Source organism: Salvia splendens, chromosome 5, assembly GCF_004379255.2.
Source record: "Salvia splendens isolate huo1 chromosome 5, SspV2, whole genome shotgun sequence".
In the NCBI taxonomy this organism is placed as follows: domain Eukaryota; kingdom Viridiplantae; phylum Streptophyta; class Magnoliopsida; order Lamiales; family Lamiaceae; genus Salvia; species Salvia splendens.
Genome location: NC_056036.1, coordinates 18,568,942 through 18,589,381, shown reverse-complemented (window position 1 = coordinate 18,589,381; position 20,440 = coordinate 18,568,942).

The window sequence follows — 20,440 nt, the reverse complement described above, 5'->3', positions numbered from 1 at the left end:
TCTACCTAGACAGGAATTAAAGGTGGTACTCTACTGACTGGGTGGTGTGAAAGTGCTTGACATGTGGCTGTGTACGTGAGAGTGGGGGACACGGTGTTTCAGAGACATGTGGAAAGTAGATAGTTACTATAAAAGGATAAATGAAATATCAGAGAATAAGTGGTGGGTTGGTGGCTGCACTGTCAGGTCTGTAGGGTACCAGCAGAAAAGTAAAGGACAAAAGCAAAAGTAACTAAAAAGCAAAAGTGGTCCCAAACTTGGATGTGGATGTTGTCTTCTCCAACAAATATGCACAAAATCAAACAAACTCAGTGAAACCAAGAATTACACTTACTGGGCGACATGCAAGGTGACAAAATTCACGTAAACTCAGATTTCATACTTAATCCCTTCGAAAACTAAATCTAAGCAACAAGTTTAGCTAACAATCTCAGATCGAGCAACTCTAAATGAAATCATGCTTTCAACACTTAGAAATTACTGTAACAACTAGATCTAAGCTACCTAGGCAGAATGAAACAGATTTACACGGAAAGAGATGCATGAAAACAACTTCATTGCATAAAACGTTTGGATCCCAACAAAACACTTCAAAAGCTAACGAATGCTGAATATGCAACAGATCCAACGTAAGAAAACAAGTAACGATTAACTAGGAAAGCGAAATAAGATTGTTTTGCCACTCCGGGCGATGAAACTGCTACGACTACGAAATGAACTGGCTGGAACGATGGAAGGTGATTCTCCGGTGGACTGATGGAACTTCAGGTGACCATGGTTGTGGCGAGGAACAAGAAGATTTTGGATTATGCTGAAGGAATTGATCTACCGAGAGAGAGAACCCTAACTAAGCGTAAAAGTCAATTCTGATTCTCTCTCCAAGTGGCTTCCTTTTATAGGGAGGCCTGCCCTTGCTTTTTAGGGTAGACTCTCTGCGTGAAATGACTCTTTTTCCCTCGTTTGTGGTTGATTCTTCCCAGCAATCCTTCTTCTCCATCTCGAGCCTTTTTGGCATGCCTCCTGGTCAGTATTGCACCTTTCTGGTGCTCTTTTCACCTGAGTTATCTGAACCCTCTCGTGCTGACTGGGACCTTTTTCCTGCACACTTTAGCAAGTGTTTTGCAGATATAATCCAATTACGCACGTTATACTGACCAGTAACCAAGGCCTAGAATACGACTTATCAAGGATGTTACGTCTCCCCTATACTTCGGATGCGACTGCGTCTCCTGCCAAATGTTAGGGTACTTGAACGGCTTGTAGTTCATGGATTGGTAGGTCGACAAGGCGGAACTGATGATGTCGACCTCGCTCCGACCACTCCCCGCCGACCGCTCTTCCAAGAGGTAATACCCCTGGAACTTTTGGATTTCTTCGTTGGCTCTGTATATGGCGTTGCGCATCATACTCTCGTTGCGCTCGATTGTTCCAGCCGGCAGGTTTTCATTCTACCGGCGACAGATGCGCCACCAATAATGATCACTGGATTGGTTCGTGCCAATCTCTGGATATTCAAAGATTGACAAGAATGCTTTGAACAATTGCTTCATCTCCTCCGGAGTGTACGGTGTGCGGACACCGGGAGTAGGAGTAGTCCGAGTCTGTGAGGGGCCGCTCGACCTCGCTCTAGGCTCGGGTGTCCACCCGTATTGCCCTTTGGGGGCATCTTGGTCGTCGATCGGGTAAGTCTGGTAGCCACCCGGAACTTCCAAACCTTGGGTTTGAGGAGGGGCCGAATATTCCATTTCCGGACTAGGAAACGGTTGTGAACAGAACCAATCGGGGTTCCAACCATGGGAGCCCGGGGGGTGATCATCGCGGCCGGACATTGTTTTGTTGTAAGAGTAAGTGTGAATGAAAGATTGGATGAGAATTTGGATAATAATTGTGTAGTGTGGTGTGAATTTTTGGTGTGGAAGTGGGTGGTATTTATAGATGAAAATGTGTATTTTTATGGAAAAAATTGAAAAATAAATTAAAAGTGGGTAGAAAACGGATATAATTTTTTTGGAAGTGGAAAAATATTTATTTTTTATTTTTAATCTGATTTTTTAAATAAAATCCGATTTTTTAAAAAAATTTAAATTGCCAACGGCTATGCCGTTGGCCAATCACACGCTGCCACGTCGCCTGCTCGCTGGCACGGACGTGCTCGATGCATCGAGCAGCGTCGTGCCAGTGGCGCGATCGCAGCGGCGGACAGCGTCTCCGTGCCGCTGGCACGGACGGACGGACGCCGTCCTGCTCGCCGTTGTGGATGCTCTAAGACTATGCACTTTTTAGTTTTGATTTTTTTTTATTGAAGTGAAACTCATTCTCCAGTAATAATATTACTTTGTTTACTTTTTTTTCTATTTATCTCTTATTTTATCAATTGAGCATTAAAACTATTGTCCAACCAAAAGTGTATATTCTTGTAGGGCGGAGAGAGTATTTGTTTTTCGGCATGAGATTTATTTAGTACTCCTTTCATCCGTAAATAGGAGTTCCATTTCTTTTCAACGTGGATTTTAAGAAATGTTAAGAAAAGTGGGTGAGAAAATATTAATGGAATATGAGTCTTCTCACTTATATATATTTAGTTTTAAATGGAATGAAAGTGAATGAGTTAGTGGAATGTGACGCATATAAGGCTCATTTCATGCATCGGTTTAAGGGTAAAATGTACTCTACTTAATCGGTTTATCGCGTAAAACAAGTGTTAAATGTGCAGGAATGCCGCTTAACCAAGGCAACAAGACCAAACTGATCAAGTGAGTACAAAATGCGAAAAAGCCGGATATCGGGGGAGTAGATCAAAGGGGGATATCAAGCAGTTAGGAGGGGACCGCTGGCTTCTAGAAGAAGAACACGTGAGGAAATGAGCTAGATGTGGCGCACCTTCTGTTATCAAGGACGACGTTCTAGAAGGGGACACGTGCCTACATATGAGACGCAAGGACGAGCTGAGTCATAAATCTGTTACAGAAAAAACGTCGTTATTCTAGAAGGAAAGCACGTAGCAATCAATGAGTCGCTCACTCTCATCGTGAGCGAATATTCCCTGCCAAGATCGTTATCCAGCTGGAGGTCGTGCTGCGCCTATAAATGGAGAATGTGCCACCACAAGGAGGGGGATCCTTTACTTTCCGTCTTAGTTTAGTTTAGTTCAGTTCTCTAGCTTAGTCCAGTTTTCTAGATAGCTTAGCTTAGCTTAGCTAAGATAAAGTGTTGCTTAGTTAGAGAGGGCGATTGAAGAAGCACTGCAGAATACTTGTTATCTGTCGGCGTATTCTTAAGTTTCCCGCTGAGGATCTTCTCGGTTTATTTGCTTTCTTATTTTCCGAAGTGCTAGCTTAGTTTAAATTTCACGATGTACTGTTCTAGCTTAATCAAAGTTGTTTTCATTTTCATCCTCGCATTTACTGCTTTAGTTTCAGTTTCGTTACGATGCACTTGACCCAGTAGTTAAAGTTACCTTGATCAAGTTAGCAAGTTTAATTCTGCCGAGAGTAAAATCAGTAGTTAAAAACTCCCAAGTTAAAGCGTGGCAGCAGCCAACCCTGTTCACTATTCACACACTTGATACACCAACTTCTATGTGGGATCGACCCCGAACTTGCCGCTTTACTGCTAAAGTAGTGCAAAATCGAGAGTTTACAAATTACGTTGGTAGGAAACGAGTGAGAGCGAGTTTGCATCGATCAAGTGGCAACAACATTTGCTAACTGATCCAATCGGTTCGTTATCTTCAACATAACCTGGTCCGAATTCGCGCCCCTCTCGAGGCCTTCCAAAATGGCGTCGTTGCCGGGGAAGCATGGTGTTATTTTATGTTTGTGCGTAGTGTGTAGGTGTAGGTAATTTTATTTCTCTCTTTTCTCATTTGTTTTTCCTGCTGTTGATGAGAAGGTACCACCGCGGCGGCCACCGGAATCACCCTCTTATATACAGAGGCGCTAACGCTCATTGGAAGCCGGCGTTGTCACCACTCATTATAAAGCAGCAGCAGCTGCTGAGTAGAACACACAACCACCACCACCAGAACGAATAGAAACAGAGATGGCCCTCGGCGATAACGACTCGGGAATCGATTCTCTACACGCTCATGACGACAGGGAGCCCACACATGCCATCGCCGCTACTCCTGGGATGCGGACCATTGCGATTAAGTCAGAAGTGTTGGCCGTTTTGTCCCACTTCTACGGTCTTTCGAAGGAGTGTCCGTACGCTTTTCTGGAGGAGTTCTGCCGATACTGTGATATTCAGCCCGTGCCGGCTGGATCCACATCCGAAGATTACAGGCTCAAAGCTATTCCCTTCGTTTTGAAGGGCGAAGCAGGTGTCTGGCTGTCAAGGCTGCCAGAAGGATCCAATAGGACATGGGCCGAGTTCCGCATGATATTTCTCGATCGTTTCTTTCCAGCATCGAAGACGAGTGCCTGAAAAGGGAGATTACAGAAGCCAGACAGGAGTACGATGAGCCCCTCGGCCAGTACTGGGACAGATTCCAAGGGCTGCTTCAAGCATTCCCTAACCACAAGCTGGGGGAGCGAGAGATCTACTCGATCTTTTATGGCGGACTCACAGTAGACAGCAAAAACGACCTCAACCTCGCAGATCAAGGGGATTTCTCAAAAACCGCATTTAGCCAAGCCAAGATTATACTGGAGAGGCTGATCGAGGCCAAGCGGTCGTACGAGACATCTTAAGGGCAGTATAGGAGAGGAGCTGTCCACGCAGCAGATGCGCACAACAATGAAAAATTGGAGGCTCGATTCGAGCAAATGGAGAAGAAGCTGTTGGAAGCAGTAGAGAAGGCCAGGCCGCCACCACCACCTGCACCAAAGGAGACACAGTATGTGCCGCAACCGTCCCCACCAGAAGAATATCATTATTATTACTGTGAATTCCCCCCCAGAGGTAGAACTGCAGGCCCCAGTGAATGCCGTTGGCCACTGGAACACAAATGGCAACTGGATCCAGGGAAAGCAGAGAGATGCTCCATGGAGAGACCACCGAAACTTTAGGTGGACCGATCGGAATCAAAGCCAACCACCCTCGACACAGCAGATACAACCCTCTGACGGGCAGCCCAACTGGCCTGCTCGAATCCAGGATAGGCCAAACACTGGAGGAAACAGAATGCAGGGAGGTCAGGCAGGGTGGTCAAGTGGACCTCAAGGGAACTGGTCAAATGGAGGACAGTCTAACTGGTCAAGCCGACAACAGGAAGGAGAATGAGGTTACCAACACCAAGTCCCTTAGTTTAGCAACCAGGGAAGACAGCCGAATAATCAAATGGTGAGTTATGTCCCACAGCACCAAAGAGGAAACCAGCAAACCTAAGGGAACCCACAGTACTTCCAAGGAAACCAACAGTTGCACTTTCCCCAGAACCAACCAGAGCAGTATGGACCTTCCGGCTACTACCAGCAAGGCCATGGAGGAGGTCGTTTTAAACAAAGATATAACAAGCAACAAAATGAAGGTTCAGGCGATGTGATGATCCCGCATCAGCCCCATGATGCAATGCAAGAAATACAAGAAGCCCAGAAGGAACAAAGGGCTGCACTCGATATGTTTACAAAGTCGTTATCTCAGGTCGCCATGTCACTGGGCGAACTAAGGGGAAATGAAGGAAAAATTCTAGCTACAGTGCAGCCACCTATTAGGCGAGAGAATGTCAATGTAGTCTCTTTGAAATCAGAAAGAGTTTATCAAAACCCATCTGCGAATTCTCCAGCACCCGCAGACGGACCCAATCATGAAGAAGGATCTGAGCCTAGCGCCCTTGATCAAGCCAAAAAAGAAGGATAGTCTAGTACCCTTGAACAAGTCACTGAGAACGGAAAGATGATCGAAGTAGAAAATGATGCCGTCGAGATCCAACCTTGTGATCTTACTGACCCAGGGGTATTCACCCTCCCAATTTCTATCAGAGACGTTCAAATAGAGCACGCAATGTGCGACCTAGGGGCTTCCATCAATATTATGCCGTATTCTATATACGAGAAGCTGGAAGATACTAAGCTTGTCAAAACCGATATGGTGATATAGCTAGCAGATGGGTCTTGCATTTACCCCGAGGGAGTTCTGGAAGATGAGATCGTCAAGGTGAACAAATTCATGTACCCCGCCGACTTCTTCGTCATAAAAACGACAGAGCTAGGAGAGGAAGAGTCTGTTGGTGTCCTTTTGGGAAGGACTTTCCTATCTACGGCTAGCACAGTCATTGACGTTCGCCATGGGACGATGCATCTGAGTTTTAAAGAAGAACAGCGTACATTCGAAATTGATAAAGCTGTGAGGAAGTCGCAGGACAGTGAGAGCATTCAATCGGCAGACACTATCAGACCTTGGGAGCAAAAGTACCTAGAAAATGAACCCTTCAAAAAACCACCCTCTGGTCCCACTGAAGATGAACAGCTTAAGAGGGAAGCAGCTGAATGGTTCGATGCAACAATAACTGGGGAAATGGATGATCAGGCCATTGAAAGGGCAATTATTGAATTCTGCCAACCATCACAACCAGTCGAGTCAAAGAAATCAATCAACCAGGGAGGGTCGAGAAACCACCTGATCAAGCCGCCCCATTGAGAGGAATGCTGGAGGGAAATCCCTCGCCTACAAGGTAACTACTGTCTTTACCCACATCGCAAGTTACCATCAAGAACCTGCCCAACCAGACTCGTCAAAAACCAGTCGAGCCAAATCTGCAAGGACAAGGAGGACAAATGATAGAAGAACTGAGGCTGGGCTGAGAGGTGGTCAAGTGGAAAACAACAAAGATCAACCCGGACCTGTGCATGCATCCCGCCATGTTAGAAGGAGGAGTGGTACCCCACTTTGATCGACCCCGCTTTGAGAAAGGAAGAGCTCATAGTGGGGCAGAAAGAGTTACCCTTCCAGTGTCAACCCAAACTGATACCCAAAAAGCGAAATTCAAAATGGGCATACCCCCGAACAATCATGGCAATGCGCACACAGGTGGAGAAACTCCCATACCCTACCAACCAGGAGGAGGTCAGAGCCTTTTTGGGATGCGCTGGGGTCTATAGAAGACTCATCAAGGATTTCGCAAAGAATGCCCAGCCCCTGACGAAGCTTCTCCAGAATGACGTGAAGTTTGAATTCTCTAATGCCTGCAAGGTCGCGTTCACGTTTCTGAAGGACCGATTGATAAGTTCTCCAATAATACGCGCCCCGACTGGAATCACCCCCTTGGGGTGATGTGCGATGCTAGCAACTATACTGTGGGGACAGTATTTAGTCAGAAAATCCAAGGTACGTTGTCTTCTACGCGTCAAAAATGTTGAATCAGGCACAAAGGAACTATGATGTGACCAAAAAGGAGATGCTATCAGTAGTCTTTGCATTTGGGAAGTTCAGACAGTACCTACTTGGGTCCAAAGTGATAGTGTATACAAACCATGCCGTAATCAAGTACCTTTTGGCGAAAAAGGAATCAAACCCGCGATTGATCAGATGGGTACTCCTTCTACAGGAGTTTGAGTGGGAAGCAGTGGATAAGGAAAGATGTGAGAACAGAGAGGCGGGTCATCTGAGCCGAATTCTGCAAGAAGACAACGGTGAAGCCATTCCAGACATTTTTTCTGAAAAGCGCCTGCACCTGATCAAGTCAACATCTGAAAGACAGTGGATCTATCAGGAAGGGAGAATTGGTCAAGCCGAACAAGGAAGCAAGGGACAACATGCACAGAAAGGACCAATGTTTCCAGGTATGGCCAACTACTTGGTGGCAAGCGAGTTACCCGTAAGGGACGGAATGGAAGCATTTGTAGTGGACGACATTCCACTACTCATGCCTAACTCGCGCCAGTGAACAGGTAAAATGAGTGACCGGGTGCTTATGGGGAGTCTTCTTGATCAAGCAACAAATTCTAAATCTATTAATCTGATCAAGTGACATTCCAGGGGAACCCGGTCAAGTCCTTGTTAGTGTAAATAGTTTTTAGTGTGTTGATTTTTATTTCTTAGAAAATTAAAAGTCGGAAGTGGAGGAAAGAAACTGATCAAGTGAAATTATGAGAGTTTTCATCTGGATTTAATTGTCCACTTGGTCAGTACAACTTGAATTTAATTGGTGGTACAGAGATTGAGTTGATAAGGGCAGGAGATGATAAGACGTGTGCAGTTAGTAGAGAGGTGTCAGGCGGCGCAAACTGTCGCAACGAAAAGACGTCTTGGAGAGAAGGAGGAAGTGTATCGGAGAAGCCTTGCCACCTGGCATTCTGAAAAGGCGCGCTCGTATGCAAAGAGTCGCAGAGATCTCAAACAGGCAGGGATCTCAACAGTCGGAATTTCAGTATAAAAGGGGTCTCTATGATCCCACTTTTCATCAACTGCCTTCAGAACATTTGTGCTATCCTCATCTAATTCTCTCCAAGTTCAAATCACCTCCAAGGAATCAACCACAATCATCACCAGGAAAAACAAATGCAAAGCACTCAACTCAATACTTCATCAACAGTGGTAATCGGAGATCCTTGTCACCACCCAACCCAGAAAACCCTAACCTTTCCCTGCCAACCACCAGAACCCCATTATCGCCTCCTAGATTCATCGGTCTCATCCAATATGTAGACCCGGCTTACATAAGGCGTCTGGACTCCTTACTCAAAAGTTTTCCCACCGGCACTGACGCTGCGAAGGTTTACACCTCCCTAAAAGCTCACCAAGGAATTTCTCGGTCTAAGGGCCCCACTTCGCCACCACCGGCAGAGGGTACGCCCACTCAAGACACCCCATCACCACCTAGTGGCGGGAACCTTACATACCTTCCCAAAGGGCTACCGCAACCGGTGGAGGTTGTAATTAATGATGAGATGATAAGAGAAAAGATTCTCTGCCTCGCCCCAGTGATCTCCTACTCCGACGAAGGAAGGCAGAATGGAACCTCTTTTCAACTGAGAAGGATGACTCTGTCCCGGGAAGAACGCGCTGCCGGACGATGAACCAACTGCTAAAGGAAGCTGAGGTTTTAAAGCAGCAGGTGGATGAGAAGAGACGAGCGACCCAAAGGACCGGGGCAGTCGTAGAAGCAAGCAAGACTGTGGAGGACAGTCAGGTGAGAGCAGAGGAAGAAAGCAAGAAGAAGGGGGAAGAAAGTATCATTCCTCCTCCAGAGAAGGGCCACCATCCCAACCAAGGTGAGGGGCTTACTAACGCTGCCCAGCATGCCCCTCCATGCGAAGGAGATAAAGGAAAAGATACCAAGGAGAAGGAGCTCGGATGAACGCAAACGCCCTGCAGGCAATAAGAAAGGCCTGTGAAATGGAGGCAATAAGGAAGGCGTGCAACATCCCCTATTCTACCATCTCGAAGACAGTAGTATTACCCTTAACTCAGTTTCTTTGTGTAAATTGTGATTTTCGATTCCGTTCTCACACTTAGTCTTGTGTATGGACTAAGTGTGAGAAGTTTATGAAAGTTGTTGTTTGCCTGTCCATATGTGTGTTTTGGTTATTGTTTTATCTTTTAGCATGTTTTGATTGTTGGCACTAACTCACACTTAGCCCAGTGTCTAGTCTAAGTGTGAGAAGTTCTCCTTGTTTGTTGTTGTGTCGTTGCATGTACCTAACCCTTTCCCACTGCATCCAATCCCTCGAGGACGAGTTCATATGCAGTGGAGAGGGGGGAGGGTTAGTTACAGATAAGTCATGCATGTAAAAATTTTTCAAAAAAAAATATACATAATTTGATAGGCAGTATGCATGAAATTTGATAAGTGGAAGACTAGATTACTTTGTGGAAGAGTAAGAAAAATGATTCAGTGTGCTTACATGTAAAAACTTGATTGCAAAAACTTGATCAGTTTGAACGACGCAAGTATGATGGAAACGCTCAATTTTTAACCAACTGTGAAGCCTATCTATATGTGAGCTATAAGCCAAAAGTAGAACACTTTCTACTATTTTACAAAGAAAATTTTTACGAGAGGCTATATTTTAATATTTAGATGAAAATTGCACAAGTAGTAAGGACTAAAGGCATTAGAACTTAACCCTTTGAGCCTTTTCTTTTTTCGCTCCACGAACCAGCCTCGTCAAGAAGGGCACCCCCTTAGTCAGTCACTTTGAGCCCATATACACTTCTACCCGTTTCTTGAAGCCTTAAAACCAAAACTTACGTATTATATCACGTGAGGAAAGAGGTCAAAGAAATGAAGTTTTTTCGGCGATAGCAATAGAAGAGTCAAAATAAAAGGGTAGCCGGGTTGATCTAGTTAAGCAATCAGGTTGATCAAGTTCAAAAAGTTCGAGAAAAAACGGGCAGGAAAAAGTTGTAACCTGACCCAGGAAATCGAAAGTTAGGAAAAAGCCAAAAGGCTAAAGGTTGAATTTTGACCAAGTATCCAGTAGGAAAATAAATATCCCACTCTGATCCAGCGAGTTTAGTCAAATCTTTGGTCTTTTGACTCATGTGAATTTTTTTTTACAGTTTAAAATTTTAATTTTTAAACTTAGAACCCCTAGGACCCTACCTCAATACACTACTACCCTTTAGCCCCATTACACCCGAAACAAAGACCTTAAGGAACTATCTTGTGCAGTCCGATTCGAGGTATTAAAATTATGGCAATACCGAGAGAACAGTCCTAACATCTCTGGTGAGTAATGAGTGACTGAGTGAATCCAACAGTGGTTTAAATTGAGCAATCTTGACAAACTGACACCTTGATCAAGCAAGCGCGAAAGAGAAGAAACATAAGCTACTGACAAATGGATTGACCTCGACCTCAGGTATGATTGTTCGAAATTTATTCGGTCTAATGCATACATGTAGATATGTGTATGTCTTTTTTTCATTTTCTTTTTTCTTTATACTTGGGGACAAGCATGTTTTAAGTGTGAACAGTTTGATAAGGCTCATTTCAGGCATCGGTTTAAGGGTAAAATATACGCTACTTGATCGGTTTATCACGCAAAACAAGTGTTAAATGTGCAGGAATGCCGTTTGACCAAGGCAACAAGGCCAAACTGATTAAGTGAGTACGAAAGGCAAAAAAGGCCGGATATCGGGGGAGTTGATCAAATGGGGAGATCAAGCAGTTAGGAGGGGACCACTGGCTTCTAGAAGAAGAACACGTGAGGAAATGAGCTAGATGTGGCGCACCGTTCTGTTATCAAGGACGACGTTCTAGAAGGGGACACGTGCCTACATATGAGACGCAAGGACGAGCTGAGTCATAAATCTGTTACAGAAAAAACGTCGTCATTCTAGAAGGAAAGCACGTAGCAATCAATGAGTCGCTCACTCTCATCGTGAGCGAATATTCCCTGCCAAGATCGTTATCCAGCTGGAGGTCGTGCTGCGCCTATAAATGGAGAATGTGCCACCACAAGGAGGGGGGATCCTTTACTTTCCGTCTTAGTTTAGTTTAGTTCAGTTCTCTAGCTTAGTCCAGTTTTCTAAATAGCTTAGCTTAGCTTAGCTTAGATAAAGTGTTGCTTAGTTAGAGAGGGCGATTGAAGAAGCACTGCAGAATACTTGTTATCTGTCGGCGTATTCTTAAGTTTCCCACCGAGGATCTTCTCGGTTTATTTGCTTTCTTATTTTCCGAAGTGCTAGCTTAGTTTAAATTTCACGTTGTACTGTTCTAGTTTAATCAGCAGTCAACCTCTGTTCACACACTTGATACACCAACATCTCTGTGGGATCGAACCCGAACTTGCCGCTTTACTGTTAAAGTAGTGCAAAATTGGGAGTTTACAAATTACGTTGGTAGGAAACGAGTGAGAGCGAGTTTGCATCGATTAAGTGGCAACGACATTTGCTAACTGATCCAATCGGTTCGGTTATCTTCAATATAATTTGGTCCGAATTCGCGCCCCTCTCGAGGCCTTCCAGACGCATATATACCATTTAGAGTAGAGTGAACAAAGACTCATATTCGCAGGCGGACCGAAATGGAAAAACGGGACTCCTATTTGCGAACAGACGGGGTATTATTTTATGTGTTAAGTGGATAGAAATAAAATAATTTAAAAAATGAAATAAAGATAATATATCTATTTTAGCAATTTTAAATATTAAATTAGGTGTGAGCGTATGCCAAACATAAGGAATGAACTGATGAATGAACTCACGGGTTGAAAATGTCTTAAATACCCTTACTCATTAAAAATGGGTTACGTGGATATCATCTAAACCACATGATTGCATGACCTAAAGGTTAAGATATGGTAATATGTTACTCCCACCTTGACATGTATCTCACTTTGATCTGATATGGGTTTTAAAAAATTTACTCCCCCGTCTCTTACATTTTATCACATTTTGTCATTTCCGTTCGTTCCATAAAATTTGTCACATTTCATTTTTTATCATTTTTTGTAATGGACCTCATATTCCACTAATTAATTTCAACTCACATTTTATTATGAAATTAATAACTCACATTTCAACTCTCTCTCTCTCCCTCTCCCTCTCCCTCTCTCTCGCTCTCGCTCTCTCTCGCCCTCTCTCTCTCTCTTCCCCTTATTTATTAAAACTCGTGTCAAACCCAAAGTTCATATTCTTTGGGGACGGATGGAGTATAAAAGTAGGACACACTCTCCACTAACTTTTTCAACTCACTTTCCATTACATTTCTTGAAATCTGTACTCAGTCAAAGTGTGACAAAATTTAAGGGACGAATGGAGTAATAGAAAGTGGATTAAAAAATTGATAGAACGCGAGTCATACTTTTATATACTCCCTCCGTCCACGAAAAATTGACAAGTTTTGCCATTTTGGTCCATCCACAAAAATAGACTAAGTTCAAAAAGGAATGTTTTCAACCAATACTAACCTTAAACATCATTCTAAATGTGGATCCCACAATCCATTAACACTCATTTCACTAATTATACATTAAAACTCGTGTCATTCACAATCTTATCTATTTTTCGTGGACGGGGGAGTGATTACTAATTTTATACTCCCTCCGTCCCCAAGGAGTATGAACTTTGGGTTCGACACGAATTTTAATACATTATTGGTAAAGTAAGAAAGAGATAGAGAAAGTTTTTTAAGTATTGTTATTGAAGAATGAGTCCCACTTTATTAGAGAGAAGGGAGCTTCCAAAATTGGAATGTTCGTACTCTTTGGGGACGGACGAAAAAGAAAATAGTGCATACTCTTTAGAAATAGAGGGATTATTAAAATGTGAGTAAAATAAATTAGTGAAATATAAAACCCACTATAAAATAATAAAAATAAAATGTAATAATTAATATGGGATGAATCATAATAAAAAATTGGGGCACATATTGAGTGGCGAATGGCGAAGAGAGTACTACTATTATTCTATTAAATCTCAGTTGTCATTTGATCACATTAAAATTCGTACTTCAAAATAGGTCAACCAATTAAGGTGGTGGTAGAATTTGGATGGCGGAATATGTTTATGAAGAAATGTGAGATCTATATATTATGAAAAGTAGTACTACCTCCCAAAAGAATATGCATTTTGGATTCAGGACGAGTTTTAATACAAAATTGCTAAAGTAAGAGAAAAGTGGAGAGAAAAAATAATTAAAGTGTTGTTAGTTAGAATGAGTCACATCTCATTAGAGAGAAAAAAAAGTTTCTAAAATTATAAAGTACATATTCTTATGGGACGGACTAACAATGAAATAGTGCATATTCTTATGAGACGGATGAAGTAGAAAGGAAGGATGTCAATTAATTAGGGACTTACGAAAAAGAAAATTAATGCCAATTAATGAGAAGACAGACGAAAAAGAAAATTAATGTCAATTAAGGAGAAACAGAGAGAAATAATAACTCAGTGTTACAAATATTTTGGAGAAAATTAATTTCAACCCACACACTTAGGCCCACCCAAGTTTCTATTGAAGTTTGATAGTTCCAACTAGGCCTATCAAATCGGGTACCCGCGGATACCCGATTCGAAAATTTTGAGTACCTGATCCTGAATTTCCCAAAAACTAATACCCGATATTCGATCCGAATTTTATTTCGGGTACCGGGATACCCGACTCGGGTATCCAGTCCCGAAAAATTGAATATCCAGTCCCAATTTTAATTATGGTTTTGTTAAAATAAATTATTTATTTATATAAAGTCAATGGGTTAGAAAAATTAAATTGCACATAGCAACATGGATATGATATCATACATTTCTGATAAGCATCCTATATTCTTCAATCAAAGATGGAAACATTGAATAGGTTGAATTTATTAAATTTTTTCAAAATATTAGGTGATTAAAATTTATTCTTCAATTAAAGATGAAAACATTGCATAGGTTGGATTTATTAAATTTTATCAAAATTTTAGGTGATTAAAATTTTCTTCTTGCGCGAGTATAAATAAATTCTTATAACTTATCCATGCACCTTAATTTATTAATCGACGTAAACCCCCCAAAAAAATTGGATTTACAAAAGATACAATTGATTAAACACACGCAAGAACTATTTTAATTTTTAATTTCTTAAATATTTTAAATATTTAAAAATCAGAATAAATATATATTTCATAATTTTTTTTTAAAAATCGGATAATTCGGGTATACCCGATCGGGTATCGGGTAACCCGATATCCGATAACCCGATAACCCGATCGGGTTTTGGGTATTCAATTATCCGACTTTTTCGATTTTGGGTTTTCAATTATCCGACTTTTTCGGATTTAGATATCGAATATCCAATATCCATTATCCATTTTGACAAGCCTACTTCCAACCTCGTAAAATTGATTGGATGTAATACTATAATATTACTCACTTCCAAATCAGATTTATATATTAAGGACGAACTGAGATTTCAGGCTTGTAGTTTAACCTAATTACATAAATGCCATTTTTTTTCTGGAGACCCACTAAATACTCGATTAAACTACGTTGTAATTTTCATGAGTATTTTATTTCATATGGTCGGTTTCACATTTTTTATGAATTTTATGGAGATTCATTTCTTTCATTCCATCACTTTAAACTTTGATCGACTAATTACTTTGAAATAAATTGGCCATAGAATTATTTAATTCTTTAATTACTCAAGACATCCCCCTCAAATAAATTTTCCATAGAATAAGGTTGTATCCTGTATAACTTACATTTTCTATATGAAGGTAACTCCATTGTTGACTCTTAGAAAAAAAAACAAACAAACTAACCAAGACTTAATTTAGAGCATACATTTGAGTCTCCATTTCGTGCTAACTATTGACCATATTATAATAACACTATCCACTTCGAATATAGAGTAAGTTTTTAGTGCTAATAATAAAGGCATTAACTCAAAAACACAATATCCTCATTGCAAAAAACCTATACTTTGAAGCATTTGTCACTATTTCATTTTTTTCATAAGCATAATATAATTTTCTTAACAATATCATCAACTCAAATACATGATGTCATTGTCGTTGAAAAATAATACTCCCTCCATCCAGAGTAGTTGAGCCGTATTCTTTCTGAGTTGTCTCAATGTAGTTGTGTCATTTCATTTTTTAGCCAAAAACCTTATTCTCTTTCATTTTATTATAAATTTCTCTCTTATACTTTATTTTTTCTTCACTTTCTTTAAACATCAATTTCTCAAATCATCACGAGCATAAAAAACATTTTTGTAGAAGCTCTACTATGTATATATTTTGTTTAATTACTACTCCATCTCTCTATCTCATTAAATGTGAAAATATTTGGTTTTTAGATTTTATGTATGAGTATTATTTTATTACTTCCGACATTCCAACTAAGCTGAGTCAAAACTTTTGGGCATGAAAATTAATAAATTGTGTTGAAAAGTAGGAGAGAGAAATAAAATAGAAAAAATAAAAAGAGAGTAAAGTAGGTGAAATAAAGTAAGAGTGATTAGATACTTGTTTTTTTTTCAAAAAAATAAATGACTTAACTTAGCTGGGACTAGAGATGCCCAAGGTTTTCTGTTCAGGCTGTTAACCGCGGAACCGTAACCGTCGGTTCTGGTTCCGAACCGGAACCGTGACTTTTTTCTTGAACTGGAACCGCCATATTTTGAACCGCAAGCCGGTTCTGGTTCCAAATTTTACGAACCGAAACCGTGCCGAAATCGCCGATTCTGGACGGTTCCAAACCGGAACCCTGAAAAACCGTCGGAAAATCGTGAAATCTAGCCGGAACCGCTAAAAACTGCCGGAAACCGGTGATTCAGAACCGTGAAAAATCATAAAAAAAATCGTCGGAAAACCGGTGATTCGGAACCAGAACCGCCGGTTTTCGAACCGAAACCGAAACCGTGAAATAGCCTCACGGTTAGGTTCCGGTTCCACATTTCTCAAAACCGGAACCGGCGGTTCCGAGGTTTACGAACCGTGGGCATGTCTAGCTGGGACATCCAAAAAAGAGTATGACTCAATTCAATTGGGAGACGAAGGGAGTAGGAGGTAAGTGAATTGAATAGAAAATATAGTAGCTTAGAAAATGAAATAAAGATAATATTTCTTTTTCAGCAGTTTAAATATTGAATTGTTTTAGGTGTGGTCGTATGCAAAAAATAACGAATGAACTGTGTGAATGAAATCATGTGTTGAAATGTCTTAACTAACCTTATTTAAAATTGGTTAAAAACACGCACCACCACGTGGATAGAATCTAAACCTACTTGATTGCGTGAACATAAAGGTTAAACGTTGTTATTATATGTATTCTCTTAAATCTCAATTATCATATGATGACATTAATATTTGTTCTTCTAAATAGGTCAACAAATTAAAGGTAGTAAAATTTTGGATGCCGGAACATGTTTATGAAGAAATTGCCAATACAGACACTAAGTTTTAACTAGTTCTGGGTTGAGTTTAACATTTATTCACATAAATAAAGTAAAAAAGAGCTACGCTTTTGGTCCCATAATAAGAGTCATGTTTGGCGTGAACAAATGTTTTAAGAGATGCAAAGAATAGTGAATAGAAAAAATTAGTGGAATATGTGGTCCAATTTTTTATATTGATTTTATTAATAGAATGTGAGTGAATGTAGTTAGAGGAATGTGAGACCTACGCATTATTTATGGTAAAAATAAAATGTGACTGTTATTGCGCGACGAATCAAAATGACAAAATGTGACTCTTATTGTCTCCGTAACGGAGGGAGTAATTTTCTCAAAACTAAAAGTGGAGAACCTCATTATGACAATACAAAAACGATTTAAAACAGAGTCAATAATAAAAAAAAAACAGCAAAATCAACATATTGATAAAGTAAACACTTTATCAATAACAGTTACAAAAGAAATACAGCGGACGAGTACAAAAAAAAACAGAAATAAAAGAACAGCATTATTTGGAATCGTTGATTCGTTGTCCACCGTCATAGGCATATCTGCAAGAAAACAATAGAGACAAAAAAAAATTATGATTTTCAATTTTCATCAATATTTTACAAGTCAACCCATACATGTAGACCCACCAAAGTTTCTATTGTAGCTAGATAGGACAACCTTAGTATTTCCTATAGTCGGTTACACATATTTTATGAATTTTATGGATATTAATTTCTTTCATTCCATCACTTGTAATCTTTGATAGACTAATTAATTAGAAATAAATTGGCCATAGAACTTTTTATTCTTTACTCAAGATTCCCCCCTCAAATAAATTTTCCATAGAATCAAGCTGTATAAATTACATTTTCTCGATGATGGTAGCTCCATTGTTGACTCTTAGAAAACAAAAATATAAATTAAAGTAATACTTAATTAATATAATCAAAATTTGGGACTTTGTCAAAATATAATTTGTCTGTAAGGGAACAAAAAATGAAAAATATCAAAGGGAAAATGGTAAGAAATAGTCCTTTTATACAGCCTAGAGGTTAAGCCCTTATATAACCCTAGCAAGTTCCAAAATTAGCCGCTATTAAATTAAAGTTTTTCTTATGCAAATTTTGTTCACCATAAAATCCCATCATAGATAGAAAAAAGACATGAAAAAAGGGAAGATGAATGATTTTGTATTCGTAAAAAAACGGTGCATGATCGATGAACTTACTATTTATTTAGAGGCCGAACCGATAATATGCGGGATTTTGATGGTCTGTCGAGCTCCAGACGACGTTGTGCCCGCAACTTTATTGTTTCCAAACAGATAATGAGCAGCACTGCCTGTGTTACCTTTGCCTTTGGCACTATCCATCTCTGGGAAAGATTGAGCTATAATTGATGATTGACTCTTTGGTTTCCCACCCTTGGTGGCTTCCTTTGCCTTTGCCTTTGCCTTAGGCTCACTCTTCTTCCCAAAACCTAAAGCTTTTGCTGCCCCCCACATTTTGTGAACCTGTCGATTTAGATGTGATATTTCATCCCAACTTGATTGTTCGTTTTATAGGGCATGAAATTCAATTAAATATATTTTATTGATTATAATAGTCAAATTGGGTAAGTAAATTCAAAGAGGGTAGATGAGCTCATCAGCAAAATGCAACAATTAAAGCATGAATGTTTGGAATCATATATTGTGACACGTACGTCTTATTGTTGAATTATTCATCACCCTACTAATTGTATAGTATTAAAATATAAAGGTAAAAACTAAAATAACCATTTTTTAACATTATATATACTCCCTATTGTGCATCTTAATTTTCTAGAATCCAACTTCTTATGCATTAAAACCAGCTACATATATACACAATATATTAAATAGTATTCATATGTGGGCTCGGTCTATGAAATTATGCTTACGTACGGCTAAACCATCGTTTAATCTTTTCATGACTCTCTCAAATTAAATGGTGAATATTAATGATGCTGATTTTCTTTTCCTCCTTTTATTTATTCATTCATTCATTCATTGACTGATTGGTGTTAGTTTTTCATTACAACATTAGAAGTGTATATGATTGACAAAAGTTAATTAAACTTTTGGAGATTTCTTACGACGAATTTAATAGTAATGATATTTTATGCATTAATCTATTTCTACATTTATCGTCTGAAATGTGTATCAGATATTATATCGCAATTTTAGTTCACTGTCTCATTTTGTCTAAACAAATAGACATTAGATTCCCACAACAATTAGAGTTAATTATTTAGAAAGTGGTTTACGAGAAATTAAGGAATGGAATATAGGAGAGTGAGTAATATCTCTTCCGATTTATAACCTTCTTGATAAATAAGTAGTAATATAGTACTATGTTTCGAACAAACATAGTGTTTAAGAAAAATCAAACAGACCAATGACATTGGAAGAAATTAACAGTACAACAAAAAAAACCATTTGAACGTTTTTAAATATATTTAATGACGCTAATTTATGTTTTCAAAGATACAAGCAATGCTTCAAAAAGCATCAGTATTGTTATTATTGTTGGTGTTTCAACTAAAATTAAAGGACGCAAATAAAAGCGTCCTAAAAAATAAAATTAGGTTAATTTATCATTAATTTAAAGATTATTTTTCGTCCTTAATTATTGTTATTTTAAAAACAAGAATTCAATTGCATTTTGATTTTTATATCCTTAAAAGAATAATACTAAATTTTCTGTAGTGTAAGCATGTAGAGAGTGAGAGGGGCAATCTGGAACAACGACATGTGTTTGACCACTTAATTGGAAAATTTGAAATACTAATGGTTTAACCCACCACATGAGATTTATATAGATATTGCCAATAACCATATTAAATATAGATGACTGCTTTCCTTTTCTTATCTATTTCGTGACACGAATGATGTGTATCTTTTGTCAACCTTTTCACAAACTTTTATTTGTCATTTCATTTTTTGGGTGCTTCAGTTTTATTATTTAGCATTTGTTTGTCACAAATGTCAAAAGTCATTCGTTTGAAGTGAATGGCTACGTAGTAACATACCAAAAGTTCTCTTGGTCAAACTTCAAAAGTTGTTAAAATGCATTAATGTGGTGTTTTTTTAAAAGCATGGAAATTAAGAAATAAATACTATTTAACAGTAATTTAATTCGAATAGAATAAAGTAAATAAACAATGAGAATGAAGTATATGAGATTAAAGTAAGAAAAAGAATAAAATAAGAAAAATTAAGTGTTTTTTTTTATTTTTTTTGCTGAAAATATAAATTGGACATAACAAGAATGTATGACTCAATATTAATGGAATGGAGCAAGTACTGATTATTGACGTTATATAATCAACTTTAAGAAACTTATACACTCACTCTAACATCATCGTGATCTTACCTAAACCCAACATTTGGTCGTATTAATAGAATATAAATATATATATTATTGTATATTACTTTTAGAATATCAATTTTGTTTTCTTTTCCACAAGGAACTTATAAACTTACTTAAATGTCATCGTGATCTTACCTAAACCCCGTATTTTGTCGCGTTAATAGAATTGTACACTAATTTTAAAATATCAATTTTGTTTTCATACATAAGTAAACCTATTTGCGTCATCACATTTTCTGATACATGAGTAAACCTATTTACGTCATCACATTTTCTCTATCAAGTCTAA